Source organism: Ailuropoda melanoleuca, chromosome 6 (assembly GCF_002007445.2).
Source record: "Ailuropoda melanoleuca isolate Jingjing chromosome 6, ASM200744v2, whole genome shotgun sequence".
NCBI lineage: Eukaryota > Metazoa > Chordata > Mammalia > Carnivora > Ursidae > Ailuropoda > Ailuropoda melanoleuca.
In genome coordinates this window covers 116,440,920-116,463,623 of record NC_048223.1, presented here as the reverse complement: position 1 = coordinate 116,463,623, position 22,704 = coordinate 116,440,920, and the positions used below count along the sequence as shown (strand labels likewise).

General features: G+C 48.5%; 1 long non-coding RNA gene across 1 annotated transcript in view; it reads left to right on the top strand.

The window, feature by feature from the left end:
* Positions 1-21,144, top strand: part of LOC117802599 — a 29,565-nt gene extending 8,421 nt beyond the window's left edge. Inside the window, exon 3 of the long non-coding RNA XR_004625957.1 lies at positions 20,325-21,144. This is a non-coding gene — a long non-coding RNA (uncharacterized LOC117802599). The remainder of the gene's footprint in view (positions 1-20,324) is intronic.
* The last annotated feature ends 1,560 nt before the right edge of the window (positions 21,145-22,704 follow it).

Sequence of the window (22,704 nt, the reverse complement as noted above, 5' to 3'; positions counted from 1 at the left end):
ATTTAGCACTACATCCGGGATATTGTTCCCGCTCATGAGATAGGGCCCTGCCTCATTCTTTTTTAACAGCTGCACTGCATCCCACTGTGGGGAATGTACCATTGTCTTAATCCATTCAGGCTGCTATCACAAAAATAGCATAGACTGGGTGGCTTATAAACAATAGGAATTTATTTCTCACAGTTCTGGAGGCTGGGAAGTCCAAGATCAAGGCGCTGGCAGGTTCAGTGTCTGGTGAACCCCTGCTTCCATGTTCAGAGATGCCTGTCTTCTCACTGTCACCTCACATGGTAGAAGGGGCAATGCAGCTCTGTGTGGTCTCATTGGTTTTAGTACTGATGGGGGGGTGGGTCATATTAGCGATAATTACATCATGGTGTCATTGGTGGGGAGGGCCCCATTGTCCAGGTGTCGTCACCTCTCAAAGGCCCTACCCTCAAGTACCATTGCATTGGGAGTTAGTTTTCAACAAATGAATTCAACAACAATTGATTCCATAGTAACCATGACTTTACCAACCAGTCTCCTGTTGATGGACGTTTAGGTTGTTCCCAAGTGGGCTTTAGGTGGGCTTGTTGGTTTGGTTTGGTTTGATTTTGCTCTTATTAGAAACAATGCTGTGATGATCACAGTGCCCCTCCCCTGGGGTCTGACTGCCCCTGGAGTCTGGGAGTAGCTTGCTGAGCCAGAGGAAATGTGTGTTTAAATTAGGGGACGCACTGCCAGATAGCGTCTCAAAAAGATCTTGCAATTCACACTTCCTCAGAGTCATCTTCAACCCCAAAACCAAAGGGTGATAATTTCTCAGGGAAAGCCTTTTTTCGATTTTGTTTCACTTTTAAGTAAAACATGTGAAACGACTTTGTAAGCTCTAAGGTATTTACAGCCCAGATGCCAGCTAGTGATGACTTGCTCCTTATATTCTGGGTAAAAGGGTTTCCCATTCCCATTCTGCAGATTTTCCCAAGTCAGGGCCCAGCCAGGTTTTATGGGAGTTCTTGGAGGGAGGGGGGAGGAGATGGCAGTTTTAGGGTCACCTCCAATTCCTCACTGAGCAACCCTGAAATCATTTCGTCTGGGATCGTTTTGTAATCCCATGCATGCTGTTCTGTCCCATGCCTCATTCAGTCCCATTGGGACTGAGCCATTTCTATAGCACACACACACACACATGCACATACACCCCTCACACACACACACTCATGTGTGTGCAGATTAATGAAACCTTGGGAGAACCAGGAGGATTTACATCTTAGGATACATAGAAATGACATTTCAAAGTTCAATACATCTATTACTAAAACTTCCCCCAAACATTTTTGAAATGGGGGCTCTGGTCTTCCGATATTTACTTGACTCATCTCTTTCTCCCCATATTTCTGCTTGCTCTCAGAAAAATTGCCCCAAATGGTAATAAACCTTTCTCTTTTCTAATACACCAAAATTCAGTTCTCCCTAGCCTCTGCTCCTCCATTTTGCGGCAATAGGACAAGATAAAGTGGCCTTTCAGATAATGGGATCCACCGTCCTCAGAAAGGGGAGGTTGTGAGTAGCTAAACACTCACCCTTTCCCACACTAAACAGGTTCACTCTTTTAATCCACTCTCTACCCTGAGCAGAGTGTTCTTTAAAAAACACAAATCAGGGGCGCCTGGGTGGCTCAGTCGTTAAGTGTCTGCCTTCGGCTCAGGGCGTGATCCCAGCATTCTGGGATCGAGCCCCACATTCAGGCTCTTCCGATGGGAGCCTGCTTCTTCCTCTCCCACTCCTCCTGCTTGTGTTCCCTCTCTCGCTGGCTGTCTCTATCTCTGTCAAATAAATAAATAAAATCTTTAAAAAAATTTTTTAAAAATTAAAAACACAAATCAGATTATATCACAGCCCTGCTCCATCCCTGCTAGCTTCCCAATGCCATTAGAATAGAATCCAGGGGCATCTGGGTGACTCAGTCGGTAAAGCGTCTGCCTTTGGCTCAGGTCATGATTCCAGGGTCCTGGGATCAAGCCCCATATGGGGCTCTCTGCTCATCAGGGAGCCTGCTTCTTCCTCTCCTTCTACCTACCACCCTGTCTACTTGTGCTCTCTCTCTGTGTGTGTCAAATAAATAAATAAAATCTTTAAAAAAAAAAAAAGAATAGAATCCGAACCCCTTTCTGGGCCCACACCTGCACCCCTTCCTGAGTCTTTCTCCTGCACACACAGCGAGTTCTGCTGTCAGCTCTCCAAGCTTGTTTTAAGGTTCTGTGGTATCCCCTTCTCTCCCTCTCCTGCTTGTACCAGACATAGGACGTCAGTACGGATTAGGAGGAGCCCATGTACCTAAGGCCACTTGCTCCCCTTTGGCCCCTCTGCCCAACCCTCATTGGGGCACACTGGATATCCTCTCCTGGGGGCAGGGAACTGGCTTGGTTTGAGCACAATCTTCCAGATCTTTTGTTCTGTACTTGAACCCGGGTTTTCAAACCCTGCACTCTTGTTCTGTTCCTGGTGTTGCCATGGTCCTCCTTTGGGGCGATGATGGTCCCACGGCCCAAAGAGGGAGAGGGGCACAGGATGACAGGAACCGGGAAAACAAAACATTTTAATGAAGATGTCAGCTCATATTCTCTTAGCAGAGTTGCTCTCACAAGACAGCGGCTTCTTTCCAGTGAATAGTGTTCAGTTCTTGCATAGGGAAGGGTGGGGAGGGGGGTGGCCCAAGGGGCATGCTTGAGGGGCGAGGGCAGTTTCTAGCCAGCTCAACACTTGGTTTACATTGAGAGGGGTGCAAGCGTGGAGAGCAGATGCAGGATTGCTCAAGATAAGATGTTTTTAGAGACTGTAGATTAGAAAAAAGAGGAAACGTGAAGCAGAGAAGAGAAGCTTCAGGGAAAGAACAATGTTTCAGGGGGATTTCTATAGCATTTTGCTGTATCATGACATCTTGGCTTCTTTCTGGGCGACTGGGGCAGTGTCTTGCTGGCCTCCCACTATGCCCCTCCAATGGATTTTCTCCAGACACTGATAGTGACTGATCTGAAATGCAACTCTGATTGTCCCCTTTCTGTGTAAAACCTTCAGTGGCTCCCCATGGCCCTCAGAACAAAGCCCAACCTTTCCAAGGAGCCGGTGAGACCCTTCGTGGTGTGGTAACTTGGGGCCTCTTCCTCTCTGCTCACCTTCCACTCTGCACTTGGAGAAGCAAGCTGCTATCCTTTTCCATCTCCCTAGCCCTCCCTGTGCCTGCTGCTCCCTCACCACTGGGCCTTTGCACACCCACAGACCCACTGAGCTTCCTGCCTTTTCCTCCATGAGCTTTTCTAATCCTCACAACCACCTCGGGGAGGAGGGAATCTTTATCCTAGTTTCAGAGACGAGACTGAGTCTTGGAGCACTGAAGGCCCCACAAGGCCTTAAAAGCAGAGGAGTCAGGTTTTAAAGCCAGGCCCATTTGATGTCTGTGCCCTGTCCAACACCCCGCTGCTACCAGGGGCTAGCAGTCTCATCATGAATGATGTGAACAGATGATATGTCTTTATAGGACAGACACTTCTTAGTCCAGTTATTGGGCCACTGTACAGAACCCAGATGCTAGGTAGTTTTGCTGGTGGGAGGAATCAAGAAGGTTCTAGAAAGAGAAATACTGGTATGATTCCACCTATATGAAGTCCCTAGAGGAATCAGATTCATAGAGACAGAAAGAATGGTTGTTCCTGGGGGTCAGGGGTAGGAGGAGTGGGGAGGTAGTGTCTCATAGGTGAGAGCTTCAGTTTTGCAAGATGGAAGGAGTTCTGGAGACGTATGGTGGGTGAGGGCTGCCCAACAGTATGAATGTACTGAATGCCACTGAATTGTACACTTAAAAATAATTAAGGTGTTAAATTTTGTGATGTGTATTTTACCATAATTTAAAAAAACTTTTTTAATCACATAATGAAAGTTACCAAGTTCATGGGAAAAAGTGAAGTTGGGGCCTAACACTCAGAAATTTGGTCAATTACACAATTATTTTTGTTTTTTGTTCCTGGTCAATTACACATTTAAAAGAGAGATAGGAGCCTAAGAAAAATGGTAGCATGGTCTTACATGTCAAAGGTTAAAAAATACATGAATACTAAATAAATACAGTTCCTCACTTTGAAGGAGAAAAAGAAAGATCCAGAATGGAGGTTCTCAAATGTCTTGGTTTCAGGATCCCTTTACACTCTTAAAGCAGTAAGAACCCCAAGGAACTTATATTTATATGGTTTCTTCTATCAATATTTTCCACAGTCAAAATGAAAACCGAGGAACATTTAACAAACCAGAACACACAAGGATCATTCCTTCAGCCGTCAGAGTGATGATGTCATTGCATGTCCTAGAGCTTCTGGAAAACTCCACAACACACTAGTGAGAGAATGAAAGGGGAAAAGACAAATAATGTCACAATATTCTGGCATGAAAATAGTTTTGACCTTGAGGATCTCCTGAAAGGGTCCAGCAGACTTGCAAACATTCCCAGGACATACTTGGAGGATTTATGATCTGTTCTAGAACTAAGAGTCTTTAGTGGGGCCAGTGGAGAGGATGGGAAAGGGGGAGGTGAGGTTATCCCCAAAGGGAATCATGCAACATCAGGAAGGACCCCTTAGGAGCTGCAGAGAGGCTGATGGATGCAGAGACAACCACCGGCTTCTCTCAGCCGTGCCCGCGAGACCTGTGAACAGCGGCCCCTGCCCCTCAGCCGCTGGATGCAAGGCCGCGCACTCCACTCTCCCTGGGAGTACACCTTCGGGACCTTCCCCAGGGATCGGGGCAGCCTCCAGCACCATCGCACCCCCCACCAGCTTATTCCCATATTTGCAGCAGGAAGGAGCCATTGTCTGAAAGTGGCTTTGCCGCTCGCCCAGCCGGCGATGGCAGAGCCTTGCCCTGCGATGCCCCCGCAGGTCCCACGCCAGCGGCAGCCAGTTTAATAAGGCTTATTTGAAAACAAAAACAAATCAGCTTATTGTCAGTGTGAAATGAGTTGTGTTTGGCCTTAATCCCCTGTGGTCAGCCGGCACTCGGAGGCTACACCAGCTGTCCCGGTCCCCGCAGACCGCCTTAGTGAAGGTTACGTCCTCTCTTTAATGACGAGAAGCAGAAATCCAGTAATGCATTCAGTGCAGTGAAAACTTAATCCCAAATACCATTTTTACTCATATGAGGAAAGTTAACTCGCTGAAGATTCAATTCAACAAACATCGTCTCCGAATTGAGGTCATCCATTTACTTAATTGTGACATTGTTCCTTCTTGCACCAGCTTCTGACCAACACGCAGGTCATGCTCTTGAATGGGTTTTATTCATCACAAGTTCTGGTGCCCTCCTGGTAAGTGAAGCCAGGACGCGGAAGGGATTGGCAGCGTGCCCCCGCCGATGCCAAGTGGAGCTCCCGGCACACGCAGGCATCTATGGGTCAGGAGGGGTCACAGGCATGGGGGCATCGAATGGCATGCCCCTTTACGAATGCTAGGATCCTGGAGGAGCCTCTCAAGCAGGGGGCTCCTGGGCCACCTGGGGGAGGTGGTGGAAGGGCTGTGGAGCATGAGAGGAGGGGCCCTGCCCTGTAGTGTAGGGCAGGCTGAGGGTTCTCTGGAAACAGAACCAATAGAAAGTACCTAGAGAGAGAGATCCATTATTACAAGGAGTTGGCTCACATGATGATGGAGGCTGCCACGTCCCAAGGTCTGCAGGTTGAGTGGGCAAGCTGGAGACCACGAAACCCAAAGGTGGAGTTCCAGTCCAAGTTGGAAGGCCTGAGGCGCAAGAGAACCAACGGTATAAGTTTTAGTCCAAAGGCTGGCAGACTCAAGACCCAGGAAGAGCCAGTGTTTCAGTTTGAGTTGGAAGACAGGAAAATATTGCTGTCCCAGTTTGATGGCAGTCAGGCAGGAGGAATTCTCTCTTAACTCAGGGGAGGGTCAACCTTTTTGTTCTATTCAGGCCTTCAACTGATTGGGTAAGGCTCACCCACATGGTAGAGGACAGTCTTTGTTTTACCTCGGCTACTGATTTAAGTATGTTAATCTCATCCAAATACATCTTCACAGAAACACCCAGAATGATGTTTGACCAAATATCTGGGCACCCTGTGGCACAGTCTATTTGATACATAAAATTAACTATCACAGGCACCCAAAGAAAAAGACAAAAATTATCTCCGAATCAAAGAACAAGAGTGCTCAGACTGGTGGTGTTTCTGAGGCTGGGGCTTTCCTGAGTCCTGCAGCTGTGGGGGCCATGACATGAAGAAAGCCTAGCTTTGTAAGGCTTACAGGGCCTACACCATTAGAAGAACAGACCTCTGGGCAGCAATCACCACTCCCGACCCTGGGATCAAGGAGTATCTGTCCCAGCTGCCAGACCTCTCAAGACAAGGCAACATTTTAGATCAGAGTCTCTCCACTCCTGATTACATCTCTATGGCTTTATTGATTAATGCTGAGTCTCTAGACAACAGTGAGAGTAAAGGGCATTCACCAAAAAGAAAAGGAAGGAATGAGCATTCAGGAACCTGCTTGGAATCAGGTACCAGGAAACACTTTGCAAGTATTTCATTTAACAGGTGAAGAAGGTCATGGTGGCCCTCCTGTAATTAACTGTGATTAATGACTGAGTACCTAGGATAATCCTGACCCTGCGCTCTCTAGTCTTAACACATTTAATCTGTTAATCACGTTAATTAGAATAACCCCGGAGGGAGGGACCATTGTCCTTCCCATTCTACAGATGAAGTAAGTGAGGCACATAGGCGTGAACTGACATGGGGTCATACAGCTACTGAGGGGTAGAGCTGGGATTTGAATCCAGACGGTCCCTCCAGAATTAACCACTCCACGATGCGCCCTCCTCCCATAAGTGGGGTCCCCACATGGGGTCCCCCAGGTTTGAGTTATACATGGGACACCCAGGGAACAAACAGAGAACCATGGCTGGGTGCAGCTGAGTGGAGTGAATAGCAGACTTCCGGAGGCATAAGAAGGAGCAGACCAGCCCACCAGCCTGGACCCCTCCAGCTCCCACCTTCTTCTTGCTATGGCCACAGACAGCCTCTGGAAGAGGATTTCTAGAAAATGAGGAGAAAACCAGACAGCCACCCAAGCTAGGCTAAGGAGTATGGACGCCCCTGCCTGCAGGGAGACGGACAGGTGGGCGGGAAGCTGTTTCTTGTCTAAGGATCCGTTAGCCTCCTGTGCCCCACTCCACGCTCCCCTGTTGCATCTGTAAACACTGTGGTGACAGGGACTCTGTCTTCTTTCAACACAGAGCAGACAGTCCCTCAGCCCAGCGGCCCCTCCGCCCCAAACTGCCACAGCGATGCTTCTCAAGCCAGCTTTTTCCCTGAGGAAAACAGCGAAGTCTGCCCTTCAAGTCCAGACCAAGTTTTGAATTTTAATTCTGGATTTAATTGCATGTGGGTTGAGCCAGGAGCCGTTCGGAGGCGGATTAGTGGCCCTGACATGCAGCCTCTGGTCTTTGGGAAAAGTGACATAAGCCGCCACCCACTAAGCCTGGCCCCCGTGGAGGTCTCCCTGTGACTCAGGTAGCGCTTTTAGGGAATGACCTCTCTGGGCCAGTTTAGCATATTTTGCAGATCATTCTGCCCACCTAGGAGCAGGACTCAGCGACATGACGGGAAGGCAGCCAGAGAGGAAGGACGCAGCAGAAATAAGAGGTATAACACCAACGGCTATAGATTCCTAAAGAGGGAGGTTTTTGTCCTCAGGGCCCTTGCTGGGCACCAGCATATGCCCAAAGTAGACAAGCAAAAGGGAGTCTGAGGAATTGGGGTTTTGTTAGGGTTCTCTGGAAAAACAGAACCAACAGGAGATATATATATATAAATATAAACATAAGTATATATATATTACATATAAATATATATATAATAACAGATATATATTAAATCCTGAAGATCTGAGAACCAGGAGAGCTGATGGTGTAAGTTCCAGGCCAAAAGCCAGCAGGCTGAAGACCCCAGAAGAGCTGATGTTTCATTTTGGGTCAGGAAAAGGCAGGAGGGATTTTCTCTTTCTTGCAGGAGGGTGAGCATTTTGTTCTATTCGGGCCTTCAACTGATTGGATGAGGCCCACCCACCTGCGAGAGGGCAGTCTGCTTTACTCGGTCCGTAGATTCAAATGTTAATCTCATCCAAAACCATACTTACAGATACACCCAGAATAATGTTTGACCAAATATCTGAGCCCAGTCAGGTTGACACATAAAATTAACCATCATAGGGCTCAAGATAAAAAAGAGATGATACATGACATAAAAACACAGATGTGCTAAGCAAGAAAAGTCACCTTTGACCCAGGAAAAGGCCTAATTGTCTTGCAGTTGAGCCAGCCTGAGGCCAGAGCACGTGCAAAGCCAAGTGGCACTGAGTGACCACAGACGTGAAGAGGAGCCTGGGGAGGGTCCAGAGTGAGGGGAAGTACAAAATATGTACAACCCAGTCAGTAATTAATCAACAAATTAATATGTAAATTCAATTACCTTCTATTCTCTAAACAAAACTATATTGAAACCTCCCTTTGGGGACAAACGTGGTATTGCAAATCATTCATACAAGCCTTCTAAGAATTCCAGCTTGCTCGTGGGGTGATTTTTTTCTTTGTTCTGGCTGCCACCAGCTAGAAGGCCCATGTCGGAGCCACGGTTGCCTACAGGGTCTGCCTCAACCTCTTCCAAGGGCACCACCATTAGAGTGATGCTCACTAGGTCCCTGGCACCTGGGGTTCTGTCACAGACAGGGCTGCATGGCGTCCTGCCCACATGTCATGGCCGGGAACACACACACCTACCACGTGGTCTGGATGCAGATGACAGCATCTGCCACGTGGCTACTGGCCCTGCCCCTGGCTTCGTGGCACTTCGTGGTGCTTACCAACACTGGCTGCTCTGAAGTGGTGGGAGGCATAGCACGCACCCTTGCTGCCCCTGTTTCCTCGTTGCCTCCGAAGGCTGTCAGCACCCTCTCCAGCATCTCCCTCCATCCTGGTAATCTCTTCCGGGCTGCCAGGGCCAATGTCATTTGTTGGCATAGAGTCTCATCAGCTACTACGTTTTGCCATCTTGTATGAGAGGATTTCAATATTTTAATCACAGTGAGACTTCCCCAGCATGTCGTCACCAAATCACAACCCTAAGTCAAGGGACCTAGGGGGCATAACAAAGGGGGTGGTAATAGAAAGGGACCAAATAGGAGGGGTTTCCCTAATGGCCAGACAGGAGGCCGCTGAGTGGAGTGGCCCAGGAATCTAGAACAAAGGCCCCCCAATGTCCACTGTGGAGATGAGGAACCAACTGGAAAGAGATGCTACAAGTACAGGTCTGCTTGGAAAATCTTCTAGACTCTGTGCACGTAACCACCCGGCAAGAATTAAGGATGGAGGGTTGGTACATATATACCATGTGCCATGCACCCATACCATACTAGGTCCCACGGAAGGGATTTCCTCTACAGTTCTTAAAAAAACTCTTCAAAGAATGTGTCATTAGCTCATATTTCACAAGAGGATAGTAAAGATCAAAGAGTTTGAATTTATTTATTCATTTATCCCACAGGAAAACATACCAAGTACTGTGCCAAGTACTAGGTAGTAACTGACCCCAACAGCCTTCATGGAGTTTACAGTCTGGTGGACACTAAGGAAATGAGCCCATAAATACATATATGATTGCACAGCCCTACAAAATATAATCAAGGAAGGGCCAGGAGAGAAAATGACAGGGGAGACCCAATATAGACAGACCACCCAGGGAAAGCTGCCTTCTGGGGGGAGTCTACAGTCACCCAGCCAGTAGCAGAACCAGGATTCTAGCCTAAAGCCTTGTTCTCCCCACCAGTTCCCTATCACTAAGCAAATGCGACCAGAGGGACCAACAAATTGCCCCTCTGATTTCAGTTTATATGTCTTGGACGTATCTGGGGCTGCTGGGGCCCGAGGTTATCACTTCTGCATTCCTATGTCTTATACTCCCTTCCTCCTTCAGTGCAAGGGATTGGGATAGGTCAAACATGGGAGGCTGGTGATGGAACCATCTAGAAAATGCTGAATGGTAGCAAGATGCTTCAAGGCCCAGATTCCATTCCTGACTTTGCTACTAGCCAAGGATGAGACTGAGACATGTTGCTTTAAGCAAACTGTAAGGAGTCATGCAATGATCATAGTTGCCATTTACTAAGCACCTACCACATGTCAGGAGCTGAATAGCTGCTTTGAAGGAGCACTGTCATCTGTGGCTGATCGAATGACCAGCCCTGTTCTTCTCCTCCCTGCTCCCATGCTCTTGCTGTGGACTGATTGTGGGCAGACTGCTTCCCACTCCTGTCTCTGGGCTCAGCCCGGGACTTACCTTAGTCAAGGGATGGTAGTAGATGAGATGCAGGCAGGGGCCTGAAAGGTACTTGAGCTGCCTGGTCTTGTGTCTCCGCCATTGTTACGAGAAGAGATGTCCCACCTCCCCGCCCCCAGGCAGCTGCTGGTGCTTCGGCTGGGCCCACAGCAAGATTCACGGAGTAGACTTGAGTCAGCCGGACCTGCCACGCAAAGCCCAGCTGCCCAGGGCACCCAGCTACAACAACGGGCCTGGCCAGCTCTCGGAAACATGAGAAATAGGTATTTTATTATGTATATCACTGAGATATGGTGGTTGATTGTTACACAGCAGTAGCTAGCTGATACAGCATTCCAGTCTCACAGCAACTCTATGAAATAAGTATGATTCTCCACCATTTTACAAATGAAGAAACTAGCATTGAGGCTTCTTGTTGGCCTGTGTCATAAAATCAGCAAGTGGCAGAGTTGGGATTTAAATCTTGGGCTTTCTGAGGCTTAAGTCCAAAACTTAGGTATTGGTGCTGCTCCATAGAACCCTGCAGGGGTGCACTCCTGTGGTGGCATAGGTTCGGATGGGATGGAACCGCCAGTTGGCCGGCAGAGCCTGGAACGGCCCGGTGCACAAGCTTATCCGGGTCGTTGGGTAAACTTCGTGACGCTGCTCCGCATTTCACGTGTGTGAATTTCTCCTCATTTAACAGCATTACGTATGATAATTAGCTAGAGATCAAGAGCAATTTTTACTTTTACTTTTACTTTTTTACTTTTACTTTTACTTTTATCTTTTACTTTTATCTTTTATTATAATTTATTTTTCTTAAAGAGAGCATGCACGTGAGCAGGGAGGTAAAGGGGCAGAGGGAGAGGGAGAGAGAGAATCTTAGGCAGGCTCCACACCCAGCGTAGAGCCCAACACGGGGCTCGATCTCACAACCCTGAGATCATGTCCTGAGCCAAAACCAAGAGTGGGATGCTTAACCGACTGAGCCACCCAGGCACCCAAGAGCAATTTTTAGAATAAGACTCCAGTGTATGTGTGGGAAAGAAAGAAAGAGAAGTGAAGGAAACGGGTCATATTTAAGATAAAAATCCCAGGGAGGAAAAGAATAAAAATGATAGCTGTGATCATTATAGGAGCTGGAATGGAGCTGTCAGCCATGCGGGATGTCAGTGAGGAGGCCCTTGCAGTTCTGATCAGACATGTGGAGACAGTGTCTTGATCCAGGGGGATAAGAGTTAAATGAGTGGCCAGAGAATGAGAGCAGATGCCCTGACCCAAGTGCCCTAAAGCCACGAGGCCAAGAAAATGGACAAGCAAGCCAACTCAAGTTCAGCGGACTCCTCCAAATTCTTTCGTCCCATCCAAAGCTCTGAGCCACAAACTCTGGGTCTGAGCCAGTTTCCAGTTAACTTGGCACCTCACCTCTTCTCCGGCCTGGGGAGGCGGCCCTCACTGAGCTGGAGGGAGGGCCGCCCGCAGAGGCCTGTGTCCTTACAGCAGGGAGGCTGGCTCCCAGGTGAGGGCTCCTCATGCCCCCCACCCCACCCCACCCTGGGTTCAGCCATGCAAGCTGGGCCCAGGTGTGCTCCCATCCACCTGGGTCTGCACTGGTTCCAGGCGGGTGAAGGCCTGCAGACCTGGGTGGAGGCTAGAGAGATTCTGGAGAGGCTTCTGGTGTTAACAGAGGCCACGCTGGGTTGGTGATGGGTTTGGAGAAACATGAGGAACAGGAACCCGGGGTTTGCTTTGGGTCAAGGTTAGGGCTTCCATCTTCAGCGTGTAAACTGAAAGCCAGGAGGGGGGTTGATTTGCCTGCCAGAGGAGGTACTGACCCTGCCCCCTTCACCCCTCCAGGCTCAGCTCTCGAGGAAGGCCTGGGGATAGGATCCGATGCCCTTGACATGTGTCAGGCTGTCTCGGGTGGCAGCAGGCATCTGCTTCCTATCTCCAGAAAACTCAGTCATGGACACTTGAGGAAAATAAAGGACAACCGTGTGGGTCACTGAAACGCACCACGACCCCAGGCTCCTTACCTCCCATGTACCTAGACTTGGCTCCGGAGGCCAGTCCCACCAGGGGTGGGGCATGCCTTTCCCTGCCGAACCATCTGGGTCACAGCTTTGTGAAGTGTTTGTTTCTGAGCAGGCTGACTTAAGCAGTGACTAAGCTTGGAAGTCATAAAAGCTGGTCATAAACCTGTCAGTGAGGCTGTCGGCAAGGCCAGGATGCGGACCTCGGGTGTCTTTGCAGCTGGGCAAGGCCTCTCACTTCCCCCTCCTCTGAGCACCCCGGGCAGTCCCTGTCTGAAGTGTGCGGAAACCCACAGAGCTCGCCAGGTCCTGTCTGGTGGGCCACGATGGTCCAGCTGGGGTCCACCTCGGACAGAGGGCAGGGCTGAGCCTGAGCAGGAAGAGGGGCCAGGATCAGTGTGAGCAGATGACCTGGGCTTCAGCCTTCTCTGAAGCCCCAGGATTGAGGAAGGGGGTGTCTCCCCGGGGATTTCCAGCTCATCTGGTTGCAACACCTGTTCCCTGTGGATGGTTTTCACCAACAGTGGCCACGAAACCCACAGTCTGCAGAGCCTGACCTCAGCTCAGCTCAGCTCAGCCGTGTGACTGGGGCAGGTAGCATCATCTCTGGAAGCCTCAATTTTGTGCAGCTATAAAATGGGAATGATAGTATCACCTGCCCTGCCCCCTGGGCATCTGGCAAGACTCAAAGGGAAGAATACATTCAGAGGATTCAAAGAAGGGCAAAGTGCCATGGAACAGTGCAGAATAACGAGTCTCCAAATTCAACCCTCAGAACTTTACCAAGTGCCAGCTTCGTGCCACACGATGTCTGGGCCCCAGAGATGCAGAGATGAGGGGGAGCTACCATTCCTGCCCTCTTCGGGCCTAGCCCTCAGCTGGATTCCTGGAGGAGACAAAAACGTGTGTTTGTAGCCGCAGCGACAGCACTAATAATATGGCTCATCCGCTGTGTGCTTAGCTGAGTACTTCATGTACATTTAATCCTTGAGTAGTTATACAGGACACGCATTGTTATTTTCATTTTACAGATGAGGAAATTGAGGTCCAGTGGGGTGAAGTCATTTACCCAAGGTCACTCAGCTAAGAAGGAACAGGTCGTCTGATTTCAAAATCACTCCTGTCCAAGGGTACACCTTTTCTAGAATTATCTAGCACGAACATTTAACCTAGTGTTTCTGTTTATAGCTTTTTGCAGCAGCACAATCTGCTATGTATTTAAAAGCAAACAGATGGGCTTCCTGTTCCTGCTATGAAATCTTGAGCAAGTTCGCACTTGACCACACTCTGGTGGCCTCTGGGAGAATAGTGACACCCACGTTGAGGTGCTTTCGTGGGGAAGAAAGAGAAGATGCTGCATTACGAAGCACCTGGCTTCTGGAAAGCCCTCTCCACCTGCTCTCCCCCTTTCCTCCTGCCTGCCTTCCTGCCTTCTCACCTCCACGCTGCTTTCCAGGCCCTCAAGGAAGAGGCTGCCTGCCCTCAGCCTTCCCAGCAGACCAAGCTCCTGCTCTGCAAGCCTCTCCAGCTTCTTAGAAGGCTCGGCCCAAAAGAGGTTAGCTTTTTGTGCTTGTTAGAAGCCAAGGATAGTGGTGATGGGGCAAGACTCATTTCCCCTGGGCTTTGGCTGCCAGGAAGGTGGAGAGACTCTCCGCAACGCATGGTGTCATTCATTCCATCCACAAGCGCCTGATGGGCTCCTGCTGCTCGGAAGGCTCAGGATCACAGAGCAGAGCCAAGCCCCAGGGGCTCCGCCGGGAGAGACACGTGCTCCTCTCCACACAATACGGGGCTGCAAGTACTTCCGGGAAGTCTTCCGAAGTGTCACTGGGGCACCAACGGCGGAGTGGGCGTTCTGCGTTGGCGGGAGGGGGTAGCGAGATCAGGACTGGCTTCCTGAACCGGCTCCTCATTGTATGAGTTAGAGAATGAGATCAGAGCTTGCCAGGCAGGGAGGGGGGAGTGAAAACCAGGATGTGAAGGCATTCAGGGAACCCGGGGGATTCAGGGCCGTAGAGCAGACGGGAGACTTCCCAGGTGTTCAGTGTGTGGAAGCCAAGCAGCAGGCAGAGGGGCAACTGGCTGGAGAGGCAGAAGGGGGCAGATACTGAAGGACCTCTGGCTGGTCTGGGTGGTGGGGGAGCCCAGGACACGGGGGCGTGGCATGGTGAGATTCATCCCACGTGCAGCGGGGACCAGGGGAGGCTGGAGGCCTTGAAACTTGAGGACCACAGCTGGGACAGGCCAGCCCTGGAGAGTCATTGTGTTCAGCCACCTGTCTCCCTTTTACCTGTTTGAGGATAAGAATGTGCTCATCAAGGAGTAGGGCTCAATGAATATTATTTCATGAGGACCTTGAAGGACCAGCCCCTGCATACAGACATACACACACAGAGCCAGTACCAAACTGCCAACAGCAACCCCAGACCGCAGCGTGTAGCCTCCTCAGGGGGCATGCCAGGCTGCCTCTCTCCGTGGCACACATAGGCCTCCCTGGCTGGAGGATGCGCCTGTCGCTGAGGACGCCTCCCCGCGGCTCGGCAGCCATCCCCACATTCAGCTTCAGAGAGGACTCTTTTTGGTTCCATGAGCCAACTTTCAGGCAAACATTTTTCATCTTCCCAAATCACTGGGACCCACAAGAAAATAATAAGAAAACTACTATTCAAGCTGCTGTTTCCTGGAGAATGGGAAAACCTTGACCCCTCATACTTTGTTTCTGCTGCATCGAATTCAATTGTTCTTACGTGGGAACATGCGAAGGAGATCGCTTGGGACGTCTGTTGCAATGCCAGGCCCCAAGTCCCACCTTTGGATAGTCTAGTGCCACCAGTCTGGAGTGGAGCCCAGGAACCTACATTTGAAGGTGTCCTGGCAGTCACAGACCATGCTTTGAGAAACCCGAGGGCGTCAGTGAAAGCATCTGATGGCCAGGAAAGAAGAAATCTAAGTGTGTCGTAACTCAGCTGGAATCCTGGCCTCCAAGAAGGGGGCGGGCAGATGTTGGCCACCTACTCAAGAGCCATTCCCATCCCTGGCCCCCCACTCCGCCTTCTTTCTTGCTAACCAGAAGCCCAGCTCTGTTCAGGAATCAGGCAACCATGTGTCTCCTGGCAGGCCACCCCCTCTCCACTGTAGCCCCAGCCCCAAGGAGGAATCCTGATTGGTCTAAATGAAGGGTTTTCAACCCTGGCTGCACAGTAGAGAGCCTGGGGAGATTTCAAAGATGCCCCCGAATGGATCTGAGATCAGTTCAAACAGAGTCTCTAGAACTGGGACCCGGATGTAGGGACTTTTTTTTTTTTTTTAACACCTCAGGTGATTCTAATGTGCAGCCTTTGTTAAGCACCAAATGAACCATGGTAGTAATTCCGTTCTCCCTGCTGGTGATTGACTTAATGCACACACAGCACGGTTATGGCACAAAAGGAGACGTAGAAGGAAGTCTGCTCCATGTTCTTCAAAAGAGATGTGAGGATGTCTTCTTCTGACCTTTGTGGCCTATGGACATTGTCGTGCAAGATTGATGGCAGGCATCTTGTGACTGCGAGGGACAAGCTTGCAAAGGTCAATACTATAGTTCCCCCTTATCTGGAGTTTTCCTTTTTGTGTCTTCAGTTACCCACAGTTAACCGTGGTCTGGAGCCAGATGGTCCTCCTTCTGACATATCGTCAGCCGGTCAATAGTAGCCTAACGCCATTCCAATGTCTACACCACTCACGTCACTTCATCTCATCACATAGGCATTTTATCGTTTCACAGCATCTCAAGAAGGTAAGTAGTACAATAAGAATACTTTGAGAGAGACACACTACACTTACATAACTTTTATTATAGTATATTGCTATAATTCTATTTTATTACTAGTTATGTTATTCTCTTACTGTGCCGAGTTTGTGAACTTTATAGTAAGTATAGAGAAAAACATAGTATGTATAGTGTTCAGTACCGTCTGTAGTTTCAGGGATCCACTGGGGGTCTTGGAATTATCCCCCATGGACAAAGTAGGGCTACTGTATGCTAAGGATGGCAGAGCAAAAATATGGCGAGAACCTGGGTCTTGCATTTGCCACTGAAGCATTGCATTTGATATTAAACTGCTAAGTTTACCAACCCTGGAGCTGCTCCATCTCTGGACTTCTGGCTATATGAGATGATGAATGTTCCTTATCAGTTAAATCACTGGTTAGATCATTTTGTTGTTGGTTTTTTGGTTGTTTTGTTGTTTTACTAGCAAACAGCATTTTAGATGACACAAAAAGATGAGATTTTCTTTTTCTTTTTTAAAGATTTTATTTATTTGAGAGAGAGAGAGTGCATGCATGTGTGAGTGGGGAAAGGGGCAGAGGGGGAGGGAAAGGGAAAGAGAGAGAATCTTAAGCGGACTCTGCACTGAGCACGGATCTCGACGCAGGGCTCAATCCCACAACCTTGAGATCATGACCCGAGCTGAAACCAAGAGTAGACGCTCAACCAGCTGAGCCATCCAGGCGCCCTGACAAGATATTCTTTAGATGACACAAAGAGACCAAGATATTCTTGGTTCCAATCGCCCTTATAATGATGCCTTCCTGATCTTTCAGCTATGAATGTACACATGGCCCTTCCACAGCACCTACACTGAATTTGGCTTCCTTAGGACTCCAGAGAGAACAGAACACCCCATTGATTAAGCCTGTGGGGTCTGGCACTGAAGTCAACCTGTCTGAGTTCAGATAAATGTGCTCCATCATTAATTGACAATGTGACTTCTGATGATTATGTAAGCCTCCTCAGCCTCAGTTTGTTCATCTGTAATTTGGGGATAATTTTACCTATTATTTTTTTTGAATTTGACATCTGGATTTAATGAGATACTATATGCAAAAAACCATTTAACCACAATATTGGTGCCTATAAGTGTTACTACTCAGTATCGAGTCAAACATGGGGAGTCTGAATTCCTAGAACATTCCCAACTTCTCAGTAAAGATAACTCAGTAGTAAAACTAAATCCCTATGTTTATAATTGTAAAAGTCAAGAGAAAACCTTTGCCAGGCTCTCTCAATTCCTATCTCGAGCAACGTGGTCCCTATTCCTCTTCCAGGGAATGGAATGAACATAACTTTCTATATCCTCTAACAAAACAGAGATGAGGGATGTTCCATTGTACAGCTACCTGGGCACAGCACAGAAATACATGTCACCACAAGCTCTTCCTGCCACTGCAAACTTGAATGCTCAAAGGTCTAGGGTGCCTGTTTCCTGACACATGATTCATCAGGCTCAAGATATCCCACAAAGATGCTTGTCTATCCATGTGTTTCTGTGATGTCTATCACCATGGTACTCAGGAATGCTTGGAGTTGTTGCCATTTTTTCAAAGAGAATCACAAATGTGGGAGAAAGCAGCTTCCTGGGCTCTGGGGCCTGTCCTGGTGAGGTGTGGCTGATAGGCTGAGGACCAGTCAAGGCAAGAAGTAGGTCTGCCTCTTCTGGAACATCCTGATTCCATGCATGCACCAGAGTTACCCGTTCAAGGAATTCCTAGGCCTACCCCCTCAAGAGCAGAGCCCTTTCCCTAGCCCCCATAGCCTACAGTATCTGTGAGAAGTATCCAAGCAGAGGCCCCCCCGGGTGCTGGAGCTACTGGCCTGGTCTCCCTGGGGTTCCAGCCTCTACTTTGGCCTTGCCAACTACCACATGTTCACTCTGCTGTTCAGCACGGCTAGCTCTGAGGGGTAGGACGCAATCTGAGGAGGCGAGTATGTTCATGTTGTCCTTTAATCACTTCTGGTGGAATTTGTTGCAATGAAAATGTGTTCTGTGGGGGTGCCTGGCTGGCTCAGTCGGTAGAGCATGGGACTCTTGATCTCAGGATTGTGAGTTTGAGCCCCATGTTGGGCATAGAGCTTACTTGGAAAAAAAAAGAAAGAGAAAAAAGAAAAAGAAAATGTGTTCTGTGAAATACTTCTTTTCTTCCCTAAAATGAAGGTAGGTGGGGTCAAGAGACCCTTCCATGCCTTGTTGGCAATGAGAGCTTCCTGTTGACCTAACTCAGATGGGGTCTTGGCAGATTGGGGGAGTGAGTGGTGCCCAGCCTTCTTCTTCTTCTCCTCCTTCCCTTCTTGCTTCTAGACACTGGGTTTGTACCCACAGGCTGAACTTACCTTTGCCCCTTCAAGTCTTGTTTATTCTGTCCATGAGGGTTATTCAGAGGCTGTACTCAGACCCTAACACCAAAGCTAATCCAGACATAGCACCTGGATGACGCCAGCAGGTGCCACCAGTTGATTCTCTTTTCTACGTGTCTCATGGTCTTGCTTTGACACCATTTCTTCCAGTGCCTTTTAAAATATTTCATTTGTGATACTCCAATAACCCCCCAAGTTATAAGATATCCTAATCAACACCCATGTGCCCACCGCCCAGCTTGAGAAACAAAGGTTTAACTAATAATGTTGAAGCTCATCACACTCTCTCCGCCCCCGCCTCAAAGCAGCCTGAATTTGGTGCCCACCATACACATCCATTGAGATTAAGTCTGGCTGTAAATAACAGAAACCACAAAACTTAGTTGCTCACATGAGGGAGAAGTGTATTCACCTTTGTAAAAAGAGATCTGGAGGAAAATAGCTCAGGGCTGCTGGGGGAGCTCCGTGATGTTCAAGGAGCAGACATCCGAAGGGACACTGCTTGCCGCATGGGTTTTTCCTCCCAGACTAAGATAGCTGCCAAGCTCCAGCCATCTTCTCTACCTCTGAGCCAGCAGGAAGGAGAAGAGAAGGAAAGAAGGGCATGTCACCTGCCTTAAGCACCTTTTTTTTTTTTTAAGATTTTATTTATTTATTTGACAGAGATAGAGACACCCAGTGAGAGAGGGAACACAAGCAGGGGGCAGTGGGAGAGGAAGAAGCAGGCTTATAGCGGAGGAGCCTGATGTGGGGCTCGATCCCATAACGTCGGGATCACGCCCTGAGCCGGAGGCAGACGCTTAACCGCTGTGCCACCCAGGCGCCCCTAAGCACCTTCTTGAAAGTTGCGTGCTATCATTCCTTTACATCCCACTAGCCAGGCTTAGTCAACAAGGCCACACTCAGTTACAAAAGAACCTGGAAGCTGTCGTTTTTATTCTAGCTGGCCCTGTGCTCAATTAAAAATCAAAAGTCTCCTTCTAAAAAGGAAACAGAGTGAAATTAGGAGATACCTAGTGGTCCCTGCCTCATCATAGTCTTAACCAGAATGCCAACTTAGGACCTTTAAATTATTGAAGATGCTTTTTTTTTTCTTTTTTTAAAGAACCTTTCTATATATTTAGTATACTTCAATAAAAAATATGCAAATAAGAAGCACCTGGGTGGTTCAGTTGGTTAAGCATCTGACTCTTGATTTCGGCTCAGGTCATAATCTCAGGGTTGTGAGATCAAGTCCCACATTGGGCTCTGCACTGATCATGGAGTCTGCTTGAGATTTTTTGCCTGTCCCTCTCCTTCTGCCCCTTCCCCTGCTCTCGGTCTTTCCTTCTCTCTCTAAAATAAATAAATAAACATTTTTTTAAAAAGTATGCAAATAGGGGCTCCTGGGTGGCTCAGTTGGTTAAGCATCTGCCTTCCGTTCAGGTCATGATCCCAGACTCCTGGGATTGAGTCCTGCATCGGGCTCCCTGCTCTCCCTCTGCCTGCTCCCCATGCTTGTGCTCTCTCTCTCTCTGGCAAATAAATAAAATCTTAAAAAAAATAAAAATAAAAAGTATGCAAATAATAAATCTCAACGAATTTCACAAATGGATCCAGGTATAGAATGTTTCCAACACCTCAGGAAGCCTCCCCCATAACAAAAAAGAAGTCCATTATTAAACAAAATCCCAGGTTAGTGGCTCTCTCATTCAGGGTTGGCTCGTGAGACATTAGTCTGCATTGCTCCTTAGTCTCAGAGGGCTGTATTCTGCTTTCTCTTCAGTAAGTATTTCTCCTGATGAATGGACAGAAACAGAAGTTGAACTTCCCTGCAGAGAAACGCTGACTGACCCGGGGATGTGCATGGATTTGGGTATAAGCTCTGTTAGACACAGAGAGTTGGCATGGATTGTGCATCTAGTGTGGACCAGCAGCTGTACGGAGTCAAGATGCCGCTCTTGCCGCCCTCCCCATTCCTGGATCTGCCCCTGACGGGATGTGTGGGGATCACCTGAACTTGGCACTCGGACCAGCTCTGCTTTAGGTTTCTCTTCGGCAAAATGAGAATACTATTGTTGCCATGATCAAAAGAGGGAAATGTTGCCAAGGTGGTCTGTAAATTCAAAGCTGGACTCAGAGACCTTGCCCATTCCTCTTGGGAGACCGTTTCTGAGTTCTACGTCTGCAATTATCCTGCAGCAAACAGCTCTATGTCTGTCGGTGCCCCTCGACTCCCAGGAAGCAGGAGACACAGCCACCTCCCATCGCAGAGCTGAAGAAACATCTGGTTGAGGGAGCCAAGGGCTTGTTGTTTTTCCGTGTTCAACTGGATCTGAGTTGTGACCCCTTTGTCCTGCGTTGCCACAGCCCTCCCCTAAATTTCTGGAACACTAGGGCTGACTCTGTGTTTTACTTTTGTGCCGCCTTTCTCCCTCCCCTTCTCATTTCTCATACTGTGCCAGCCCATATATATTTAGCTCTTTTAACCCAGCTCCATAAATCATGCCTGCAAGTCAAGTCCCTGAAAATGTTTCCCCTGAACTCCCTCCAGACCATATCTAAAATACTTACCTTCCGGTAAATGCATCATAGCGAATTCAGTGTGTCATGGCTGCCTTCATTACCAGGAGGAAGACAACAGGGACACAGCAAAGAGCAGAAAAGGTGGGGCCCTAGCACTCTGTGTAGAGGGCTCTGCGTCCCCCCAATGCCCGCCCCCCAGCTTCTTTTTTTAAAGATGCTGAAACAGCATTGAAGGGCCTAGGGTGTAATTTTTTTTTTTTTTAAAGATTTTATTTATTTATTCGACAGAGATAGAGACAGCCAGCGAGAGAGGGAACACAAGCAGGGGGAGTGGGAGAGGAAGAAGCAGGCTCATAGCAGAGGAGCCTGATGTGGGACTCGATCGCATAACGCCGGGATCACGCCCTGAGCCGAAGGCAGACGCTTAACCGCTGTGCCACCCAGGCGCCCCGGGCCTAGGGTGTAATTTATTCTCAGTCTTCACCCTAGCAGTATAATCTGGTGATGAAGGGTTTGGACTCGAGCAGCTGAGTGCCTGGGTTAATATCCTGGCTTAATCATCTCTTTGCTATGGGATCCTGGCCAAGTCACTTAATGTTCTGAGCCTCCACATCCTCAGCTATGAAATGGGGATGATGAGCGTTGACCTCCCTGGGCAGTTATGAGATTCGGAAGGATAAAGCCTATAAAGTTCTCAGCATGGTGCCTGGTACTTGGTAAGAGCTCAGTAGATGTGAGCTGTGGTGGCTCTATTTCCTGGGGCCTACCCAGTATCCAGTCTCTTCATCATCATTATTAGCAGAGCCCTGGTTTTATGCTGGCTGCCAGTATACCTCGATTTAAAAAATAATAATGATAACTTTTTCTGGCTTCCCTTGAAGCTGGAGGTAGTCACATGACACAGTTCTTGCCAAGGAGACATCTGCCGGAATCCCAGCTGGTGCTCCCAGGAAAGGTTTTTAAAGGGAGCAGACAGAATTGGTGTGTGCCTATCTGCCCTTCTCCTCTCCTTTTTCTTGTTTAGAGTACGAATGTGATGTCTGGTGCTTCAGCAGCCATGTTTTGACTAGGAGCCAAATTTGAGAATGGCAGCCATGAGTTCAGAATGATAGAACAGAAAGATAAAAGGAACCTGGGTCTCTTCTCCCAGATGATGCTTAGGACTGCCTCATTAGCCCTACAGTGCCTCCCAATAGACTTTGTTACCAAATAAGTAAATAAATACTCAGCCCCCTAATCTCCTTAAGTCCTGGTTTGTCAGGTTCCCATTACTAGTAGCCGTACACAATTCTTAGGTGGTACAAGCATTAAACTCCTCCAGATGAGGGGTAATTCCAGTTAGAGCTGGATGGGAACCTGAAGTCGTTTTCAAACTGTGTGCTGCAGAAGCTGGGGGTTCCACAGGAGCCCCCCTCTCAGACTGGAGATTGGTATGAGGAGTATAGGACCATGCTGCTCCCTACCCCATCTTTTTTTTCCAACTTTGTTTTAATATATTGTAGGAAGAGAGGTGGCCCAGTTCGTTTTTGTTTAAAGAACAAATTCCAGGGCAAAAAAATAATAATAATAAATAATAGGACGTTTGGAAGCGCCTGTTCTTGTCCAACTCCCTCATTTTACAGATGAGTGATCTGAGGCCC